The sequence below is a fragment of the Pseudonaja textilis genome, chromosome 1, assembly GCF_049901715.1.
Source record: "Pseudonaja textilis isolate UNSWEBS1 chromosome 1, rPseTex1.2, whole genome shotgun sequence".
Classification (NCBI taxonomy): Eukaryota; Metazoa; Chordata; class Lepidosauria; order Squamata; family Elapidae; genus Pseudonaja; species Pseudonaja textilis.
Genome location: NC_141990.1, coordinates 188,036,347 through 188,056,833, shown reverse-complemented (window position 1 = coordinate 188,056,833; position 20,487 = coordinate 188,036,347). Strand labels below are relative to the sequence as shown.

The following is a 20,487-nucleotide window of genomic DNA, read 5'->3' as shown; positions in this document are numbered from 1 at the left end:
GCTGCTTTCTGAAGGGGAGGCCGAGCGCTCTCCGAAGTGGACCGGCTGTTCAGCAGAAGCCTGCCCTTGCCCTTCCCCTGCAGGACTCCTCTGCTAGTTTCCAAATAAGACAGCTGGTGCAGCTGGTTGACCTCTGCCTGCAATTCCTGTCTTATTGTCTGGGATATCCAGGCTCTCAAGAAGGATGGCATTTCTTGCATCTGGGTCTCCTCCAGCCGTAAGCCAGCTGCTGTAGGTATAAAGGTGGCTGCAGGAACAGGTCTGGCTCCACTGGAGACTTGGTCTGCAAATGGGGCCATCAAGATCCCCTGAGGCGGCTCAGAAAAATTGTGAGAGGTCTCAGTCCTGATTTGGAGGTTACTCTGCAAATCGTGGGTACTTGAACCCCCAGGAGACCAGGCCGTCATATACTGCCTATCTGCCAGTTGGTCTGGCTGCCTGTCATCTTGAGGCAAAGTTTGAGGGGTGGCTCTGTATTCAGCCATCCTGGAATCTCTCACTGCCCTGTCAAACTGTTTGTCTATGGCCTTTTGTCTATACCTGGCCTGTCTATTCTCAGCCCTAGAGGATCTCTTAGGGGCTAGAGCCCTGGCTCTAATCCTAGCGGCTGCCTCCAGACCAGCAGACCTGGGCTTAGGGGATCCCTTTACAGCCATCTCTCTACCCTGCTGAGGAACTGACAATTCTTGATCAGCTCCCTTGGCAGCCATCTTTGAGCCCGCCAAAAATAACTATCACCTGACAGGGGTAGAGAAAGGAGTATATATATATATATATATATATTCAGCCTAAGCTGTCAGCTACAGCCACGGAGGCTAGTGTGACCCAAAGTGGTGAGCTCAGCCCAGCTCCGCAATTCAAAAGCCGAGTTAAGGGGGAAAAAATGGCTGCCTCTTTGAATTGCAGCAAGCCCTGACAGGGCAGAGGCTTGCGAGCCTGGCGCTGGCTGCACCACAACTGTCAGGCAGACTTAAGCATCTCGCAGCCGCCATGGTGCTCTGTGGACTGGTTGGGGGGGTCAGGATTTAATCCCAATGGCCAGAACCTCCCCACAAGGGGCAATCCTGGAGACAAACCGCAAGACTGCCCCCGAACGAAATAAATGGCCGCTGCCGCCAAAAAGTGACAGAAGCGCTTAGCGGCAGCTGTGGCTTGTCCCGCGCAAGGGAAAGTGGATCAGGAGGAGGCAAGTTCAATAAGACACCGGCTCCCACCCCAGTCCGGGCCACACGGGCTCTCAGGGTCTCCTCCACTCCAGTTTTGACAGGAAACAAAACAAAAAAACCAGTCCACCAGCAAGTAAAGTCAAAAATTAAAATAACAAGCAAAAACCGTGAACCGGAAAAAAGGCGCGAAAAAATGAAAGTGCTAAACCGGCAAACCGGCTAGCTGTCAAACCTGATCTAAGCCTCTCTGCAAAAAAAAAAAAAGCTTAATCCAGGGGGTGAATATTCTTCTATAATCCTAACTATTCAGAGCTCTTAAAGGGAGGTCTGAACACACTGAGACTGAGTGAAGAACTGGGGACCGTTACCAGGGAGTGTGTCCTCAGTTTTTTTTCAACTCGGTCTGCAGAGCTAGGAGACTAGAGACTACCCCCAGCCTGGATTCTCCCTTCAGCTCAGTGGAGAATTATATCAATTTTCACAAGATGCTAATGCAGCCACCCCAATATTATACCAGGCTGTATAAATATTATATATACACATCATGCAATGAATGGAACATCATGCAATGAATGGACTAGTCCATGCTCAAACCCAAGTGATGCGTTTGGTCTGTACGTGGCCTAAAATGTGTGTGTTTTATATGGGCTTGAACCAAAAATACACACAGGAAACAATGGAGACAAAGTAATTGTAATAACAATGACAACTCATGCCTGAACAGACATAGAGGGAAAAAAAGCACTCAGAAGGTTGTGGGTTAGGTATGCTATGCTTGAGTTCAAGAACTGCAATGATGGCTCAGGAGAAGGAAGATACTGTCAAGGCTGTGGTGAGGAACACATGGGACAATCAATTATGCTGTAGTGGAATTCAAGCATGGATGCTAAGCAAAGGTCATGCAAAAGGTACAAAGGCCATATAAACATAGCAAGGAGAAAGGGGCGAATGCATCAGCCTTGTCCTAATCGCTCTGTTAAGACTCTTCTGGATTTTGACTCGGCTGAAATCTGGAACCACCAAATGCCTTGGCTTTTAGTTTCCTGGATTGTGACCTCACAGGATTGTGTCTTCACAGTATTTGTTTTGTATACAAGTAAACATATTTCTCATGGACAAACTTATTATTTTACTAAACTTCAATTCAATAATTCTTAATTTAGCAAAACTTCATTCTGCAGCACGTTTGTGCAATTACAAAAGAATGCTATAGTAGTTACTGCTTACCTATATCCTTAACCATCTCTCATCCTTGTGGATAAATGGTCTCTGAAACCTATGGAGTAGTGCAACGATCCATCAGAAATGCCTGCCAGATCAGCTACATCCAAATCAAAAGGTGACAAGGTATTTTATCATTATGCTTTATATCCACAGGACCTTAAAGAATAAGCTGTCTCTCTGAAAAAGCAACTTATTTATAGCATTTTTTATCCTGCTCTTCAGGCAGAAGTAGTCTCAGAGAAGCTTATATAAAAATCAATGAAAAAAAACTAATTCTTACCAACGGGGATATTATTTTAAGGAACGTGACACAAAAAAGGAAAAGAGATGAGGGAGAAGGAGAAAAATAACAAATCCAGGTTACAAAGGGAAATGTTAGTTCTTAAATAATACCCAGCTGCTTATAGTTCAGGGAGAGGCCAAGCCTGAGGGAGGTGCTATATCTGCAAGACTGAAGAGATCTTTCCCTTCCCAAGTGATTTCTCTCCCTCTGAAACTAGAGCTGTTACAGCTGCTATGTACTGTAACAAGTGGATGTTGTTTCGATCTTGACAATAAACCACTAATATTCACAACACATGGTGGTTTTCCTGTCAGGATCTGCAACATTAATAGTTTTAATGTACAAAATGTAGCTATGAGTATAACCCTCTTGGATTAATCCTCCTGATTGTTGTTTTACTTAGATAGCTAAGAATACAAATGATCTGCAAACTCTAGGAATGGGGTACAGCGAAATGGGACTAAGATTAAATACTAAAAAGATGGAACTCATAACAACAAATACGCCAATCAGCTTTAGAATTGAGAAGGAAGATACTGAAATGAGAGATAGTTTTTGCCTTTTACAATAAACTATCAACAAGGAATCAGCAGTCAAAAACATGCCACAAACTAGCACTTGGTAGAGTAGCAAAGTTGGTCTTAAAATATATTCAGATACCATGAATAATATATTCAGATACCATATCTACAAAAATCCTAATCATGCAGGGAATGGTTTTCCTATGACATTCTATGAAAGCAAAAGACAGACCCTGAAGTAGCAGAATAGAAAGAGTATTAAAACTTTTAAATGCATATAAAAGGGTATGGAGGAAGCAGATCTGGACCAGTCAAGATTCAGACAGGTTTATAATACCAACATTGGTTATGTTTATGGATGACCTCTAGATAGATACGGGGCATCCATCCTTGCCCTTCTAGATCTCTCTGATACCTCTTTGATGACTTGGTATTTAATACTGGGAGCTGCTCTTGAAGACTATTCAGAAGCTTCAACTGGTGCAGAATGTAGTCTCGCACAATCTTGGAAGCTTTGAAGTTTGTTTCTCTAAAGGTTTCTGCACATTCCTTCAAATCTAACAGAGAAAGTACCCACTAGGTCCTGTCTCTTAAATAGTGTGATCTTGAGGTAGGCTTACTGTATCAGCATGCAGATTTGTTGTAATTATCATTGTTTACATGAGAAATTCCACAAACGTTTTCTCCACAAAAATGAACAGATATGAGGATTTCTAACATTCTCAATGGTAAAGTACACATAAACCTATTTATTTTTTATACAGATCACATACTTAATAACATGAAGCTTCCTTCTACTGATTCAATTTTACTTGGGGACTTGCCGAACAGCATACAAATTTAAATAAATAAATTTAATAAGTAAATAATTCATTCATGGTATATTCCTATTCTGGGCTAAAGATGATCAAATTCTGATGTCACTGTATTTTTTAGATTTTAATTTTTTTTTATTAAATCATTTGACCATATCAAATATATAAAGCTGAACAAAAAAATAACTAGACACAAAGAAAACAATATGACATATATTTTCTAGACATGGATAAAATGATGCATAAAGCTTTTGTCTGCTTTCATACAAGATTTTCAAGTATAGTGAGCATTTAATCTCACATAAGAGAACAAGATTTAAAGATGGCAGTAATTTTTGTTTTAGCTATACCAATAATTGGAAGTTTTCTTAGTAAGTGGTCTGAAACATTTGTGCATTCACCAAAAATTTTCATTGCAACTTTTTCAAAGCTGTTGACTATTTCTGTCCTTATATTCTAAGAACTCAGAAAATCTTAGCAAGTTTCTTTGTAACTAGCTGATTTAAAACAAGAATTATATCAAATTACATATATCCAAGCTATTTTCATTGTAATGTTTTCTAAACGTGTGTTATTGATATATACGTATTAAAGTTTTCTAAAATCTGACTCATAACCAGATAATGTAGATAGAAATGGAATTTTAAAACCTACTGTATTATTTTGGAATGTTTCCTAGCCATAGAGTCTGAATCACATATTTGAGCAAATTGTACAATATTGTCCCAGAACAGCTTGAGCGTAAATTCATGGTTTCTGCTTTCATATCATTTGCAATATGAAATATTCCAATGTTCATTATTCAGAAAAATACTTTTTTCATAAGAACATAAATAAGCCCTAGGGTGCTCCACCTCAAAGTACAGCTGAGGTTATAATGTCCTAAGGCTACTGCTGTTGGGACTGAAGAAAAGAAGGCTACTAATATTTTCACTAAGGAAAAGGGTATCTTCCATGTTCCACAAAGCTAGACATTGACCTAGGTTCAATCCATGACCTTTGTCATTATTTCTGTATGTAAGATTTGGTTCCTTGCACTTTCTTCACAGCTGGTTATGTCAGGAATGAGAGAAGTGAAACAATTATCGTACAGACTGTAAATAATTGCTTACAACAACAAAATAATTAACTTACAACAAAAGAAATGTAATTCCATTCTTGGAATACTAAACAATATATTGTATTCTTTCCTGAAACAAGGTATAGTGCTTCAAATACCAAACAATATTTAAAAGTGAGTTCTCCTGTGCTCAACAGGATATTCCAAGTTAAGGAAGGATTAAATATTAAAAAGAATCAGTATAGACATTTTAAATTTTGAGTTGTAGAAACAAACTTATATTTGCCCTCCCTCCAAAAAGGATACATATTTAAAAAGCTATGTACTATACTGGCATCCAGTTATATAACATTTTTTTTCTATTTTTAAATATAACACCATGTTTTAACAGCCTTTCTGTTGTTTTCATGATTTTGAGTAGGAATTGATTTATTGTTTATATCCCTTCTTTCCCTTAAGACAAGCAGAAAGAAAGAAAGGGAGGGAGGAAGGAAGGAAGGAAGGAAGGAAGGAAGGAAGGAAGGAAGGAAGGAAGGAAGGAAGGAAGGAAGGAAACTATGGTGGAATGTAGTCTGGATTCCCAGGAGGGAGGGGCTGCATACCAGACCAGGGGTCTCCAACCTTGGCAACTTTAAGACTTGTGGACTTCAACTCCCAGAGTCCCTCAGCCAGCAAAGCTGGCAGAGGAACTCTGGGAGTTGAAGTCCACAAGCCTTAAAGTTGCCAAAGTTGGAGACCCCTGTACCAGACCACCAAGACAGCACAAAGTTTAGATAGTTTAGTGGGGAGAGAGTTAAGATAGTTCTTTTCTAGAAGTCTCAAAACATATCTTTAATGATGTAGTAGTTGCGTTAATTTGGCAAGCTTTCTGTCTTGTAGGTGAGGAATAATAAAGGAAACTGCTTAGAAATAATTTTGCATGTCTTTCTTGTTTTTTGGAGCCTGAACAAACCACAAATAGTAACCGATAGCAGTCTTTTATGACATGTATCATCATATTCCTAGGCACAATTAACAGCTTACCTCAAATTCTCAACCAAGGAAAGCTTCTAGATAATCTTTTAAGGAGACTCTTACACAAGACTGAGTTATACTAATTTAACCATGATAAAACCATATTCATGAAGAAATTAGTAGTAATAAGAGATGAGGGGGAAACCAAAAAAAAGGCATGTAAGAAAATTAAGATAACTAGTAACATTGCAAGCTTTTCAATTTCCTTCCAAGTATAAAAGAAAGCATGGCAAAGATTACATCCTGACTCCTAACAGCTAGAGTAGCATTTGTAAGAGATAGTCATCTAACATTGAGCCTTGTTTATCATTAATATCCCTTTTCATCTTAGATAGGGCAAAAGGATAATGTCCTTCACACAGTGACATCACCAGGCAGAAGCAATTCCAATGAATGCTTATGAAATCTCCCTTCAAAGTATGTGGTGGCAGATGGTCTGAAAGTAAAAAAAGGTACAATCCTTCTTCAAAGAAATGCTGGAGGTGGTGACCCAATACTAGGAGAGGCTTCTATTTTTCTTTCAATAGTATCCAGATGAAAACTTTGAATTGTACCATCATCTCTACAGGTATCCCATTCAAAAAAGTTTATCTCTGATGTACAGCTTTGAAACTAAGCTCTCTTATAAAGGGGGCAGGGAGCCTTTGAAGTCTAAATCAGTATCAGAGCATAGACTAAACAGTTTACTGATGATATCCAACTAGAATTCCAGAGCATAGGATGCATCCGTTTCTGAAAACTACAAATATATCTCTTACTGAAATGTGGTCTTTGTTCAATTAGCTTGCAGTAAGAATTACCTTGATTTAGATGATCCAGTAGTTCTCATATGTAGATTTTCCTTCATATTATTACTGGGGTGTTTTTTTTTTCTTGAACAATGTTTTCTCACTTTGTACAAACTACTATATTTTATTTTGTTATGGGATTATTAATATTCATGAACAGCTATGAAGGAAATCAAAGGGAATCATAGTTAAAGGGAAAATTGGCTAAATACATAGCTTTCCTGGACAGGATTGTAGTTCACTGCTACTGAAAAAACTGGTACAAACTTTAGAAACCAAAATAGTTATAAAAAGTCCTAAACAGATTGAGGTACGGGGGGGGGGGATTCCCCATATAGACCTGGAATAACGTCCCCTTAAAAATAAAATATGCATTGGTAGTTCCCCTCCATGCTGCTGCAAGAGCCCAGGATGGGTATGACTCCTCCTGATGACATCATCAAGCTGGGTCCGTCTAGTATAAAAGTAGCAGCCTGTGGGAGAAACCTCCCAGCTTTGACTCAGCTTCTTTCGATGACCATAAGCTGGTGTCTCTGAAAGCAATTTAGTTAGCAGAAAAAGCGAAAGCTCATCATTGGCATAGCTCACGGGAAGCAGTGCAGCTGTGCCTTCAGGAGAATGGGGCTCCACTCTCCTTCAACACCAAGGATTCGACATTTCTTCATCCAAGGGAGACTGTAAGTAGGGAGCAATCCTTGATCCTCCCCCACAGTCTTCCCTCAGCGATTTCGGGCGCTATGATCGTAAAGATCGCATCGGTGATAACAGCGCCTTCTCAGCTGATCGTTAAAACCGCAGTTTTCACTTTATTGATGATTTCACCGTTCGGGGCTGTTTATAGCCTAAGGAGCAATTTAACCCCTGCGTAGCCTGTAGCTCTTGCGAGCAGCCAATTTGGAGGCTTCTTCTTCAACCGCACATGGCGAGCGACCATTTTGAAAGCTTCTTTTTCTAAAGAAAGTAGCGAGAGGCCATTTCAGATGGCATCATCCCCCAAAGGCCAGCTCCTACCATTCATAAGCTCCTATTCAGGCTACTGCATAAACAACACACAGTGAGGATCGCTTTCAGCACCTTTGTGTCTGTTTATGCATACTATGGATCAAGACAAGGTCCACACAGAGCCTTCAGGCCTGATCTCTCAGGGCCCTCAAGCTGGCAAAAGAAAGAGGAGACAACGCTCCCAGTCTGTTCAAAGGGAAGTGGCGACCAAGATTAGGGCCAAAGCTTTGGGCCCTAAGAACACATCCCAGGCTGAATTAAAAGCAGAGAAAAGAAGCCATGCAGCCTTAGAAAGGCAGTTCGGCAAAACTATTAAACAAATGAGGGGTCAACTACAACAGGCTTCCCAACAAGGCAATCCTCTAGTTGTTCAGCCAGCTACTTCTAGGGAAAGGGAAGATACCTCAGCTCCTCTTAGCCACCTCCAATCCTGGTCCCCAGACTGACCTGAAATCCAACCAGGACTTCAAGACTTGAACAGGTCACGTCCCAACTTTGCCCAGGATCTTCTTCATCTATCAGCGGAGGAAACTGCCCCCGAGCCTCAAGTGGTACAATTGGGGCATGGGGATTCCCTCTTCTCCAAACGCATTGTTCATTTGGAGATCCTTCCCCCATCATCTTTCTTGACTTAGTCAAGGAATAATTTGCCTTCCCCACTGCAGGCCCCAGCCCATCATCCCAAGATAGGCGGTTCTACAACGTGGGTCCTTCCTTAGCTATGGCTCCGGCAGTTCCCCCAGTAGACACCCCAGTTGTGGCCTCCTTCTCCTCAAGCACTCCAACTGAGCATGAGAAAGTACTAAAGGGCAGAAGACAAACACTCCGAACAAACAACGAAGCGTAACCATCAAGCCTCGGCTTGGGCCATCCGGGCCTCGACTGCTGCATCATTTTTTACAAGGTCTTCCATCCGCAGGATATTCCAACTTCAAAGTCACATACCTCCATCAGACTGTAGGTTGCATCAAGACCTCAATAAGATCATAGCAGCAGCAGAATTCTCGGCGGACACCACCCTCTATGCCGCCAAGTTCTCTTCCAGGGCCATAGTGTCATAAGTTGCAGCTAGGAGACTGCTATGGCTACAAAATTGGCAAGCGGAGCCTCGACAGAAGTAGAAACTAGCTTCTGCCCCATGTACCAGTGAGAAGCTGTTTGGAGATGCCCTTGACCCATTTGTTGTTGAAACAAAGGACAAAAGGAAAGTCCTTTCATCAACAGGAAAGAGGGCAGATTTCCACCCTACCCCATACTGGCCTCCCTCATTCAGGCCCAAAAATGCTTCTCGCTTCTCCAGACCTCAGAGCGTCAAAATCAACGCCATGAGGCAACCGGCAGACAACAAGCTGCGGGTAAACAGCCCTTTTGTGGAAGAGGGGGTCGCTCCTTCCGTCACTCAAAATAATCTCTCGTTCTTCCCTCCTATCAGAGGTCATTTGGCCTCCTTTGCTTCCAGATGGGAGGAGTCAACGACAGACGACTGGGTACTCAATACAGTAAGGTCGAGGTTACAATTAGAATTTCTATCACCACCCCCAGAAAAATTTCTACTCTGCCCTGTTTCTCGGGACATTTCACGAAGGGTACTTATGGAATCAGCCATTAGTCACCTAGTCGATATAAGGGCCATTCAACCAGTCCCTGAATTACAACGTGGACGTCGGCTTTATTCTCAGCTTTTTGTGGTCCCTAAGGCCTTGGGGGGGGGGGGTGGCGAGCCATTCTTGACCTAAAATTTCTGAATGAGTTTATCCCATATAAGCGCTTCAAAATGTAGACTCTGCATTCTATTCTGGAGAGCGTTCAGGAGGGCGATCTCCTCTCTTCCATTGATCTCACGGAGGCTTACCTCCACATTCCCATCTGGCCTCATCATCGCCAGTTTCTCCATTTCTGTAACCAGAATTCCCACTTCCATTATCGAACCCTTCCTTTTGGGCTCTCGTCTGCCCCAAGAGTCTTCACAAAGTTACTGGCGGCATTGGTGGCTTTGCTCTGGTCTGTTCCAGTGAGGATCCAATGCTACTTGGACGACATCTTGATCCTGTCGTCCTCCACCCACTCTGCCCATCAAGATCTTCAAACCACTCTCCACTGCCTCTAGTACCATGGTTTTTCCATCAATTCCAAGAAAAGCCATCTCTTCCCAACAACCAGATTGCGCCAACTGGGAGCCATCATCCACACAATTTTGTGCCAAGTTTTTCTGTCTCCAGCCCGAGGGCAGAGCTTATCGAGATCATTTGACAGGTCCAACGTCAACACACTGTCTCCCTGTCGCTGTTGTCCAAACTTTTGGGCAAAATGATCTCATGCATAGGCATAGTTCCGTGGGCACGGCTACACTCACAGGCTCTACAATGGTTCCTGCTCCCCTTTCAACAAGCAGGAACCAGCCAAACATCTGCCAAGGTCCTGCTCTCTCCAGAGGTCCGCCGTTCCTTCAAGTGGTGGCTTTCCCCACCCCTTTCGAAGGGACTCCCATTCAAGGAACCAGACAGACTGATCATGACCACCGATGCAAGTCTCCTGGGTTGGGGAGCCCACATGGAGGGTCTCATGGCTCAAGGGATCTGGTTCCAGTTAGACAGGACTGGGCCCATAAACTGGCTAGAACTCAGAGCCATCTATCTAGCCCTGAAATGTTTCAGGGACAGGATAGTGGGGTCCCATGTGCTAGTGTTGACAGACAACATGGCTGCAAAGGTGCACATCAATCGGCAGGGGGGCACAAGGTCCAGGGCCCTCATGAGGGAAGCTGAAATGTTGGGGAGGTGGGCAGAGAGACATCTGCTGTCTATCACAGCAGACCACATCTTGGGAGTCAACAACTCCCAGGCCAATTGGCTGAGCAGGAGCCCAGTCGACCACGCAGAATGGTCCCTTCCCCAGTCCATTTTCAGGGATTTGTCCCTCAAGTTCGGGGGCCCGGAGGTAGTCCTCTTCGCCTCTCCCCAAAACGCTCAAACAGATTTTTCACCAGGTTTCCTTGTCAGGGAGCGGAGGGGACCAATGCACTTCAGAGCAGATGGCCCACTGGTCTCCTCTACGCCTTTCCCTCTCTTCCCATCATTCCGGCGGTCATTCGGAAGATGTTGGAGGAACGGGAAGAGCTGATTCTCCTAGCCCCCCATTGGCCCAGGAGACCCTGGTTTGCAGTTCTGGTGAACCTGTCTGTAGCCACTCCCTGGAAGATTCCAAACCACATGATCTCACTACATCAGGGACACTGCTTCATCCGGATCCCCAGTGATTCAAATTGACCATGTGGCGCTTGAGCGGCAACTGTTAAGAGAAGCCAATCTCCCAGACCAGGTCATACTTACCATCCAGGCATCTCGTAAATCTTCTACAATGCATATGTACAATGCCACCTGGAGGGGTTTTTGTCATTGGTGTCACAGGGAAGGTCTTTCTCCTACAGTAGCGGGGGTACCACAGGTCCTCTGTTTCCTCCAGGATGGCCTTGACAAAGGTCTGGCTCCTAACACTTTACGCCGTCAAGTAGCGGCTCTTGCTTCAGTCATCTCCTGGGATTCCTTTCCTTCTTTGTCCCATTATCCTTCAGTTCAGAGATTCTTAAAATGGGGCTTCCAATCTCTGCCCTCCTGTGGTTCACAGGTTCCCATCCTGGGACCTTCACAAGGTTCTCCAGGCCCTAACAGAACCTCCCTTTGAACCTCTCAGAAAGGTGTCCCTTCAATTCTTGACCTTCAAGGTGGTTTTCTTAATGGCCATCACTTCAGCCAGAAGGGTGTCAGAGTTGGCTGCTCTATCTATATGGCAGGACCTCTGCACTTTTCACGACAATAGAGTTGTTCTTCATTTAGACCCTACCTTTGTACCCAAAATAAATTCTGTATTCCACAGATCCCAAGACATAGTAGTTCCTGATTTTTGTTCCTGTCCACACCACGCCTTAGAGCGCAAGTGGCACATCTTAGTGGCCCTTAGAAGGGCTCTTAGAATTTATATCAAATGCACTTCTACATTTAGGAAGACAGAGGCTATGTTTGTATCCTTTTCCCCTTCCCAATGGGGGATCAAGGCCTCTCCTGCCACCTTACATACACCTTACAAAACTGGGAGCCGCTGCGCCTGAGCCTCTGGTGCCGCTGCTGCCTTTGCAAAGCTCCGCCGCGGCTCTTCCTTTTTGCCTTTCCCTTCCCGAGGCAACATGGGACTGGAGCCACGCGGAGGTACGCCGGCGGTCGCAACTTCTGACTCAGGGGTTCCCCTCCGAGGGGAGGGGAAGGAGAAGAAGGGGGAAGGGTGGGGGGGCGATTCCCCCAAAAATCGGAATTCCGATTTTAATCGGAATATCATGTCTGAATGTTTTCATATTATTTTATTTATATTTACATGTAATTCTAATTCAATATTCCTCTCAAAACCACATGACCAGTAATATAAAATTTTCATTACAATATACTAGACAATCCATGCCCCACTGAATCATTGTTTCAGAGATATTTCCATATCTAAATACCAAAGACAAGCAAAAAAAAAGGCAGCTGGAGTAACTTCCATTTTTCTGCCAGCTTCCACATTGAATTTCCTTGTGGAAAGTTGGGATGGAGCATCAGAAATTTTCATTCTTTCCTTTCCTTCCTCCCTCCGAGTTTCCCCATTTGCTTGTGAAAAGCTTGCAAGGAAAAAAAAAATCAATGGGGAAACCAGCAGGAAGCACAAGTTCAAAACCAGCAAATGGGTAAATGACTACTATTTGGTGGGGGAACAGCAAGATGGCATACATCAGGAAGACTACATATGGCTCTATGAAAGATGTCACACGGCTCAGGAAGGACGCATGGGCATGCATGAGAGGTGCCTTGCAGGTTGGGGGCAGATAGGCTGCACATGTCAGGAAAGTTGCCCAGATCTTCAACTGGGGTGGCATGCCTTTCTATGGTATAGGAAAAACAAAATACATAGATATTTTCAAAGACATTATGTTAGAAATGCTTTGCTGTTAGTATGGGGAAAAAATAAAAGAAAGACATTATATGAAAATACCAGTCTGGTTCTCCACAATGGAGGCACTGATACATCCGAATGTTGTTAACTTGGAAAAAAATTACAAGATATAAAGACATTTTGAATGAAAAAAGGGAGCTTAAAACAAAGTAAGAATTGAAACATCAAGGGACTGATCTAGCATGGTGGCTGCAAATACAATCAAGATATGAGAAAGATGCAAAAATGTATGGTTTTTATTAAGAACCAACAGCATTAGATCAGATACTACTAGGGGCAAATGAATAATAAAGAAAATGTATAGCTACCTATTGAGCATTAAAATGGAAGAAGAACAAGTTAAAGAAACATTGATAGTATGGGCAAAAAACTTTGGATATATTATAGAGTTAGATAAATGGCAGAAACTGTGGGATAGAAATTATAAATTAACAATGTCAACTGCCTATAACAAAAATCTATATAAAATATTTAAACATGTCCACCAAATGTTAGAAATGTAATCAGATACCAGGCTCGTACTATTATATGTGGTGGATATGTCCAAAGGCAAAAAAAAAAATGGACAAAAAAATACATATGGTTAGAAAAAACTATAAAGCAACAGACTGATTTAAAACCAAAAATATTTTTGTTGGGTATTTTACCAGAACAGTACAGTAAAGGGAATACATATTTAATCTTACATGTGTTAAAAGCAACGAGAATTGTTTTTGCACAACAGTGGAAAACTGAAGAGATCCCTACAGATGAAAGTGTAATAAAAAATATTAGAAGACACAGAGATGGATAGATTAACACTTAAAATAAAGGAGAAGGAAGAAACAGAATACTTTTTAACATGGGACTTGTTTTTACCAATGGTTAACAGAAACAGAGGTTTAAAAGCTTTAAAGAATGATTAACTATATAATGAAGGTTTAGTAGTATGGATAAGCTAATATTTATATTATGCAATTATCAATGATTTGTATATTATGGTTATTATTTTTCAAAACTATACTCAGATAACATGCTGTTCATGTAGATATTGAGTTTTATGTTTACTAAAGAAAATTAATGTATTATGTATGTATGTATGTATGCATGCATGTATGCATGCAGAGGTGGGATCCGACAGGGTTAACTACCAGTTCGGTCATTTACGAGGTTCAGTGATTTATGATGTGCTTCCCTGCACACTGCCGGCGCACGCCTGTAAATCATCATCAGCATGCTGCGTGCAGAGAAGCAGCCTTTGAAACAGCCTTCTTTTCCTGCTTTTTTAACTGCAGCTGTGCCTCACACGGCAGCTGAAGTTGAAAAAAAAATCAGGAAATAAAGGTCAGGTAAAAGCCCGGGTGGGTGGATGGGCAAAAACATCAGCAGACATAGAATCAGTTCTATGTCTGCTGCTCTTCAGAGCTACCGGTTCTAAAGAGGTGGACAGAACCGTAGAAACCCACCCCTGTATGTATGTATAATACTTGAGAGTGTATAAGAGGTTTTGTAAGAGTCAAGGATGGCGCACAGGAGAGCAATTTGCATCGGAGGTGACATACAAATCAGAAAGGGTGTGCAAGGGTGCACTAGAAATGCAGGTCAGGGAGAATTACACAGGGGTAATGTAGGTCAGGAAAGTACATGTGAGTGTTCAAGAGGTATCACACAGATCAAGGAAGGGACGTGGATTTAGTGTGGATTAGGAAGGTGCATGATGTTCCCTCCCTCCCTCTTCCTCTTTCCCTTCCCAGAAGACAGGTAAACAACGATAGCTGGGCAAGAGGAAAAAATAATTTTGTGAGTGGAGGGAAACATTACAGAACATTAAAATTGATCATGTTATTGCAGCAGCCAAACAGCATTGAAGCAACCACCTCCCCAAATTTCATTCCCTCAGGAGGAATGAATCCCGACATTTTATAAGTCAGTCTACTTGAGGTACTTTTGTTGGCAAAGTTTTGCCTTATGATGCACTGCTCCTCCCAGTTTAAGATTATGGACCTGATAGTTTTAGTACTACATAGATAAAGTAATTTTAATGAATTGTTACTGTTTGTTCATTTACCCAAATATCAAAAAATGTTTTTCAAAGATTCAGGTCAAAGCAAAGCTTCAAAGTATTCATCATATGAAAACTTAATTATAGTGTAATTTAGTTTTAATAAAAATTATCTAAATCAGAAAATTATCTAAATCAGAAAATTATCTACTAAGTTTAATTACTTCACTAGAACATTAACTATAAACACTGTTCTTCCTAAAAAATCAAGCAAAAATTGATCCTTCAAAATCTTGGCTTGTATTTTAATACTTAGTTTCTAAAAAACAAGGATTTAAATGCTTCGATAGCAATATAATTGCATACCATTCAGATCAAATAAGATTGTAAGACCAATTGTCCCCAAAATAGAACACAATCTCTCATATACAAGAAGCATTCAGGGTTAAAATTCTATTTAGTTCTGACTCCAGGTTGTCTTCACTTAACTCCCAAATTTATTCTAAAATGGAAAGGTATCCTAGATAGAACACACAACGGATTTCAATTTCTTTAGTATGCCAAAGACTGTTTACACTGACTGGACAACAATTCCAGAATGCACTGAGATGCTGTTTCTTCCAGTTATCCATTCTATAAGTACCTCTTTCACCCAGACATCTCTACTGGGACAGGTAATTTTACCAAGCAAACATCTGCATGATGAATATGCTGTTGTCTAAAACCATAACAAGAGGGCTGTGATTCTATTACTTCTTTTGTGACAAAGAAAATAACTAATTTGGATTTGTATTTTCTTAGAAATACACAAATAACATGATGAAATCAAATCATTACTGATATTTGTTTCTGCCAAGTTGTAAAAATTTTACCTGGAATTCCAGGCAAGCCAGTATAAGCTTGACTGTAGAAGGTTTACCATAACCTGCAAAAGCACTTATTATTTCCCAGCTTTTGAAAGCATGGAGCTGGAGCGATATATTTCACATATTGTATCTCATAGGAGAAGCTGCTGATTAATATTTATGTTCTTTGATCTTTGAAAGATGTATTTCCAAAGGAAATAATTGTAACACAGGGTAGCAATGATTAGGAATGTTACGTATCTCAAAGATAACTGCTAATTGTGTTATAATTTTTCTTGGCTGTGTCTCATGCAAAGAGCAGCAATCTAGTACAGTATTGGATCCTTCTTGAATTAACCATTCAGTGACACCTTCAATATTGCAGTAATTACCATAGATAACTAATGAGATTTCTCTCTATAGTTTTTCTCTGTATTTTTTAATTTTTTTTCCAAACAGATTTATTTGATTAGCATATACCACATTAAAAAAATGTATCAGCAAATACCTTATGAGCTCTTACATATTCTTGTATTGTAGAGCAGGGGTGTCAAACTTGCGGCATCATGTGACGTGTCAGGACTTTTTTCCCCTTTGCTAAACCAGGCATGGACGTAGCCAGTGTGTGATGCATCCAGCATGCAGGCTCGAGTTTGACAGGCCTGTTGTAGACCATCAATGCAGCTACTATACAGGTAGTCCTCGACTAACAGTAGTTCATTTAAATGACCGTTCAAAGTTACAATGACACTGAAAAAAGGGACTTGTGACCATTTTTCACATTTAGACTGTTGCAGCATCCCCATGATCAGATGGTGATCAGACACTTGGCAACTGACTAATATTTGTGATAGCTGCACATCTCTAACAAGCAAAGCCAATGGGATAGCCAATTTCACTTAACAATTGTGTTACTAATTTAACAACTGCAGGGAATCACTTAACACCGGTAGGAAGAAAAATTGTAAAGTGGGGCAAAATTCACTTAAAAATTGTCTCACTTAGCAACAGAAATGTTGGTCTCCATTGTGATCGTAAATTGAGGGTTACCTGTATATAAGTTCTAAATTCTATACTGATAAGCAATTATCTTGCTTTGGCTATTTTATAACCAAAGGCTACCAAACACTTCTGGCCTATCACAAAATATGACAGTTAAGTTTGGTATGGTGATCACACCTCAAATAAAAGACCTTTCAAATACAGATCTATTGCCATTTAATGTAATTTCCTTTCTCTCAATTAGAATTCCTAATGTTGAGAGCTGACTGTGAATTTGGCAAAGAATTCTGTCCTTCCATTTATGTTTGTGTTTCCTTGACAATCTTTCAATGTGAAAGTTACAATGAACTTTTATTGCCAATTTCTTTCCATTTTAAACATGACTACAATCGAATAAGCCAAAGTGATCAGTAGAAAACATGACTACAATCGAATAAGCCAAAGTGATCAGCAGAAAAAATACTTAATTTTTTACTTCTTGGCATTGAACAAGTTTTACTTTTTTTCTGTTTAATGTGCATAAAATAGGTCAAATATTTCATAGTGATGAAGACAAAAATGATTTTGTCCTTGATGCGGAAGACTGTTTCAATTCTAAAAATTGTCAGAAAATATTCATAATGACTATTGTGAGAACTTGCAAATGAAGGTGTATATTAAATATTAAAGTATATTAAAGTATTCAAAGTATAAACTATAAAATGAAGATTTGTAAGCCTCACTCCTAAATTTTAATTCATGAAGAATATGCCAATTTTTGAGTATTATCCATTTATGTATTAAACCAAATTTTAAAATGAATTGTAATAATTAGGGTTAATAATGTTATTATGGTCAATAAGTAATAAATGCTTTTCGTTTCTTAATGCAGCTGATATCGAACATCCAATTTTCATCTGGGCTCATGATTACAGGTAAATTTTATTTACTGTTTGTAACAGAACAAAATTGCAAAACTGCATAGTTGGATTGCATTAATGAACATAAGATGATGTGTATATATGGGCTTACTCATTGAAAAGGTCCTATTATCCAATGAAAAATGTACTTATTCCAAATATTGGAGTTTCCTAAGAAAATCATCCAATGACCATTTCAGCTGTTGGGCAAATTTGTAAAATATAGATTTACAGATCAAAACCTACTGAATGTAAAAACAATTGTAAGAGCCAATTATATTTAAGTAGTGCTCAATTCATGATAATTAGATCCAAGTTACCATAACTGCTATATAGTGAATTAGTTTGTTCACTTCAAGATAGATACTATGATTCCTTCAAAGCCCTATTATTAACCAGTTTCCCAATGTTTTCTAAATGAAAAGAGCTTTAAACTAAAATTGGAAGCATATTTAATATTTTTAAAAATTACTTTTACATTCTTGTTAGGCAAAAAAAATCCCTGCCAATAACTGATGTAAAAGACTCACCAATTAGTTTCCTTAGAGGATAGGGCATTTTTGCTATTTTTTTAAAGCTGGAATTTTATTATTTTGGTTATTATTTGAAGAACCAGTTTGGTCTAGTGGTAAAGGTACCAGGCTAGAAAGCAAAATAATGTAAAAAATAATAAAGTCAGGTTATATATGTATACTGTATGTGTGTACTACATGCATGTAAATTTTGACATTTTATACAAAGATGAAACACAATTATTACTCTGAATAGGATTCAAATGAAAAGAAACAAAATCAAGTAGAAAATAAATCATGTGTGTTACATTTTGGATGCCCAATTTTATTCTTGCTCTAGTGACTTCCTCATCCATTTCCAAAATTTAATTAAATAAACAAAACTGTGAAAATTATACTAGCAGTATTCTTTTTGAATGTTTCAATTGCTTATCAAGAAGTAAAGTTTCTAACATAATGTATAGAATAAAAAAAAAACACTAGGATTTCAAATTTCCAGAACAGCATTATCAAATTTATGCAAGCTATCACGAAAAAACAAATTCTGGCACCTTAATATGATTCAACTGAGACCCAAGTTTGATCCATGATCTGGTGCTCTAAAATGTCCTAGTGGGTTTATTCAATCCTTTCTTAACTTTTGATTTTCGCTCAATCATGATTTACTGAAATATTAAGATTAATTCTAGCTACAACTCTCAAGTTTTCAAATGACACTTCATATAATCATTTTAAATATGGATAGCAAAAGCTATAGTTAACCTTACCCTAAAAGAAGAAGACGCATTCTAGGGAAGCTTCCTGAAAAAAATATAATCTGATACCAAAACTTTTCTATTCCTATAGGTAGAACTCAACTTAAACATTTTGCAAATACACAATTCTGATGTATAGCTTTATCCTATTACATTGATTCTCATGTTCTTTTCTTGTTCCTGTTGCTTTCCAATGTTGAATTTTAAATTATAAGTTCCTCAAGACAAGCCTGTATTTTTACTGATTCTGTAAACATATTCTACAGTACAGCAGCATTTAAAGCCATCAGATTGTTAAATATAACTTCAAATGATCTAGGAGTACACAATAAAATGTTGACTTTAAGAATTTAAGTAAGCAACATGAAAAACTTCAAAAATGCTGTACACTAACCTCAGTGTCTGATGGCATTCACCATGCACTTCGCTCTATTGTTCTGAAAGTCATGCAAACCAGGTTAAACTTAACATTGTGTATTAAAATAGCACGCCCTATAGCCAACTATCACAAAGATAAATTCCCTTCACTGAAATTTGCACTGGGTAATAGAGTTTAATGTGCTGACATCACAATGTTCTTTTATGACATTCATATCTTTTTGCTCCTTCAGGATACACCAAATATTCAGTAGTCAGAACTAGGTCTATTAAACAATTCAAGAAATGGTAATACAAACTGCACCACTAATTAAAAAGTTAATTGTAATAAAATTCTTATAAGACATACATTTTTAGACTATAAAACAATTGCATTAGATGAGTGAAATGTCCATCTTAGACTATCATCTTTCTTTGATTAGAAGCCACAGAGAGAGCAGGATCAGCAATATAACTGCAACTTTAGAGCAGAATAGTAACTTTTTGTTGAGTCAGGTTGCTGGTCTTATTTAAAATTTAAAACTAAACTCAACAAAGTCAGACATATGGATTAATTCCAATTCAATACATTTCACTTTAATATCTTGCTCCAGGATATTAAAGTATTGGCCATGTCATAATTTATTTTCATATGATAGTACTATTCGCAATACTGTATAATGCACCCTTTTCCATTGTACTACATATGTACATATTAATATACATATTTAATACAATGGAAAGGGGTGCATTTTACAGTATTGTATATATGTGTGTATAACATATACACATATATACATGTTAAAATAGAAGATATCAAATCTACAGAAGTCATGTGTTGTTGTTAGTAGTAAGTCGTGTCTGACCCATCGTGACCCCATGGACAACATTCCTCCAGGCCTTTCTGTCCTCTACCATCCCCTGGAGTCCATATAAGCTCATACTGATTGCTTCAGTGACTCCATCCAGCCACCTCATCCTCTGTCGTTCCCTTCTTCTTTTGTCCTCAATCGTTCCCAGCATTAGACTCTTCTCCAGTGAGTCCTTCTTTCTCATTAGGTGGCCATAGTATTAGTCATAGGCCAAGGTTTACAATATAATCCATATAGTATGATTTACAGTAAAATTCATAAATAGTTGAGTTTATTATATTATACTTGCTTGGCTTACAGTACTATATGAATTAAATATTTAAAGATTAAATATTTCAGATGAGAATTTTTCCTAACTACTTCTCTTAAATTGTTCCCTACATCTGACATGTTTTTTTTTCTTTTTCTTTC

At 39.4% G+C, this 20,487-nt stretch overlaps 1 protein-coding gene across 1 annotated transcript in view; it reads right to left on the bottom strand.

The window, feature by feature from the left end:
* Positions 1-20,487, bottom strand: part of TLK1 (tousled like kinase 1) — a 91,091-nt gene that overhangs the window by 51,888 nt on the left and 18,716 nt on the right. The window lies entirely within an intron of this gene.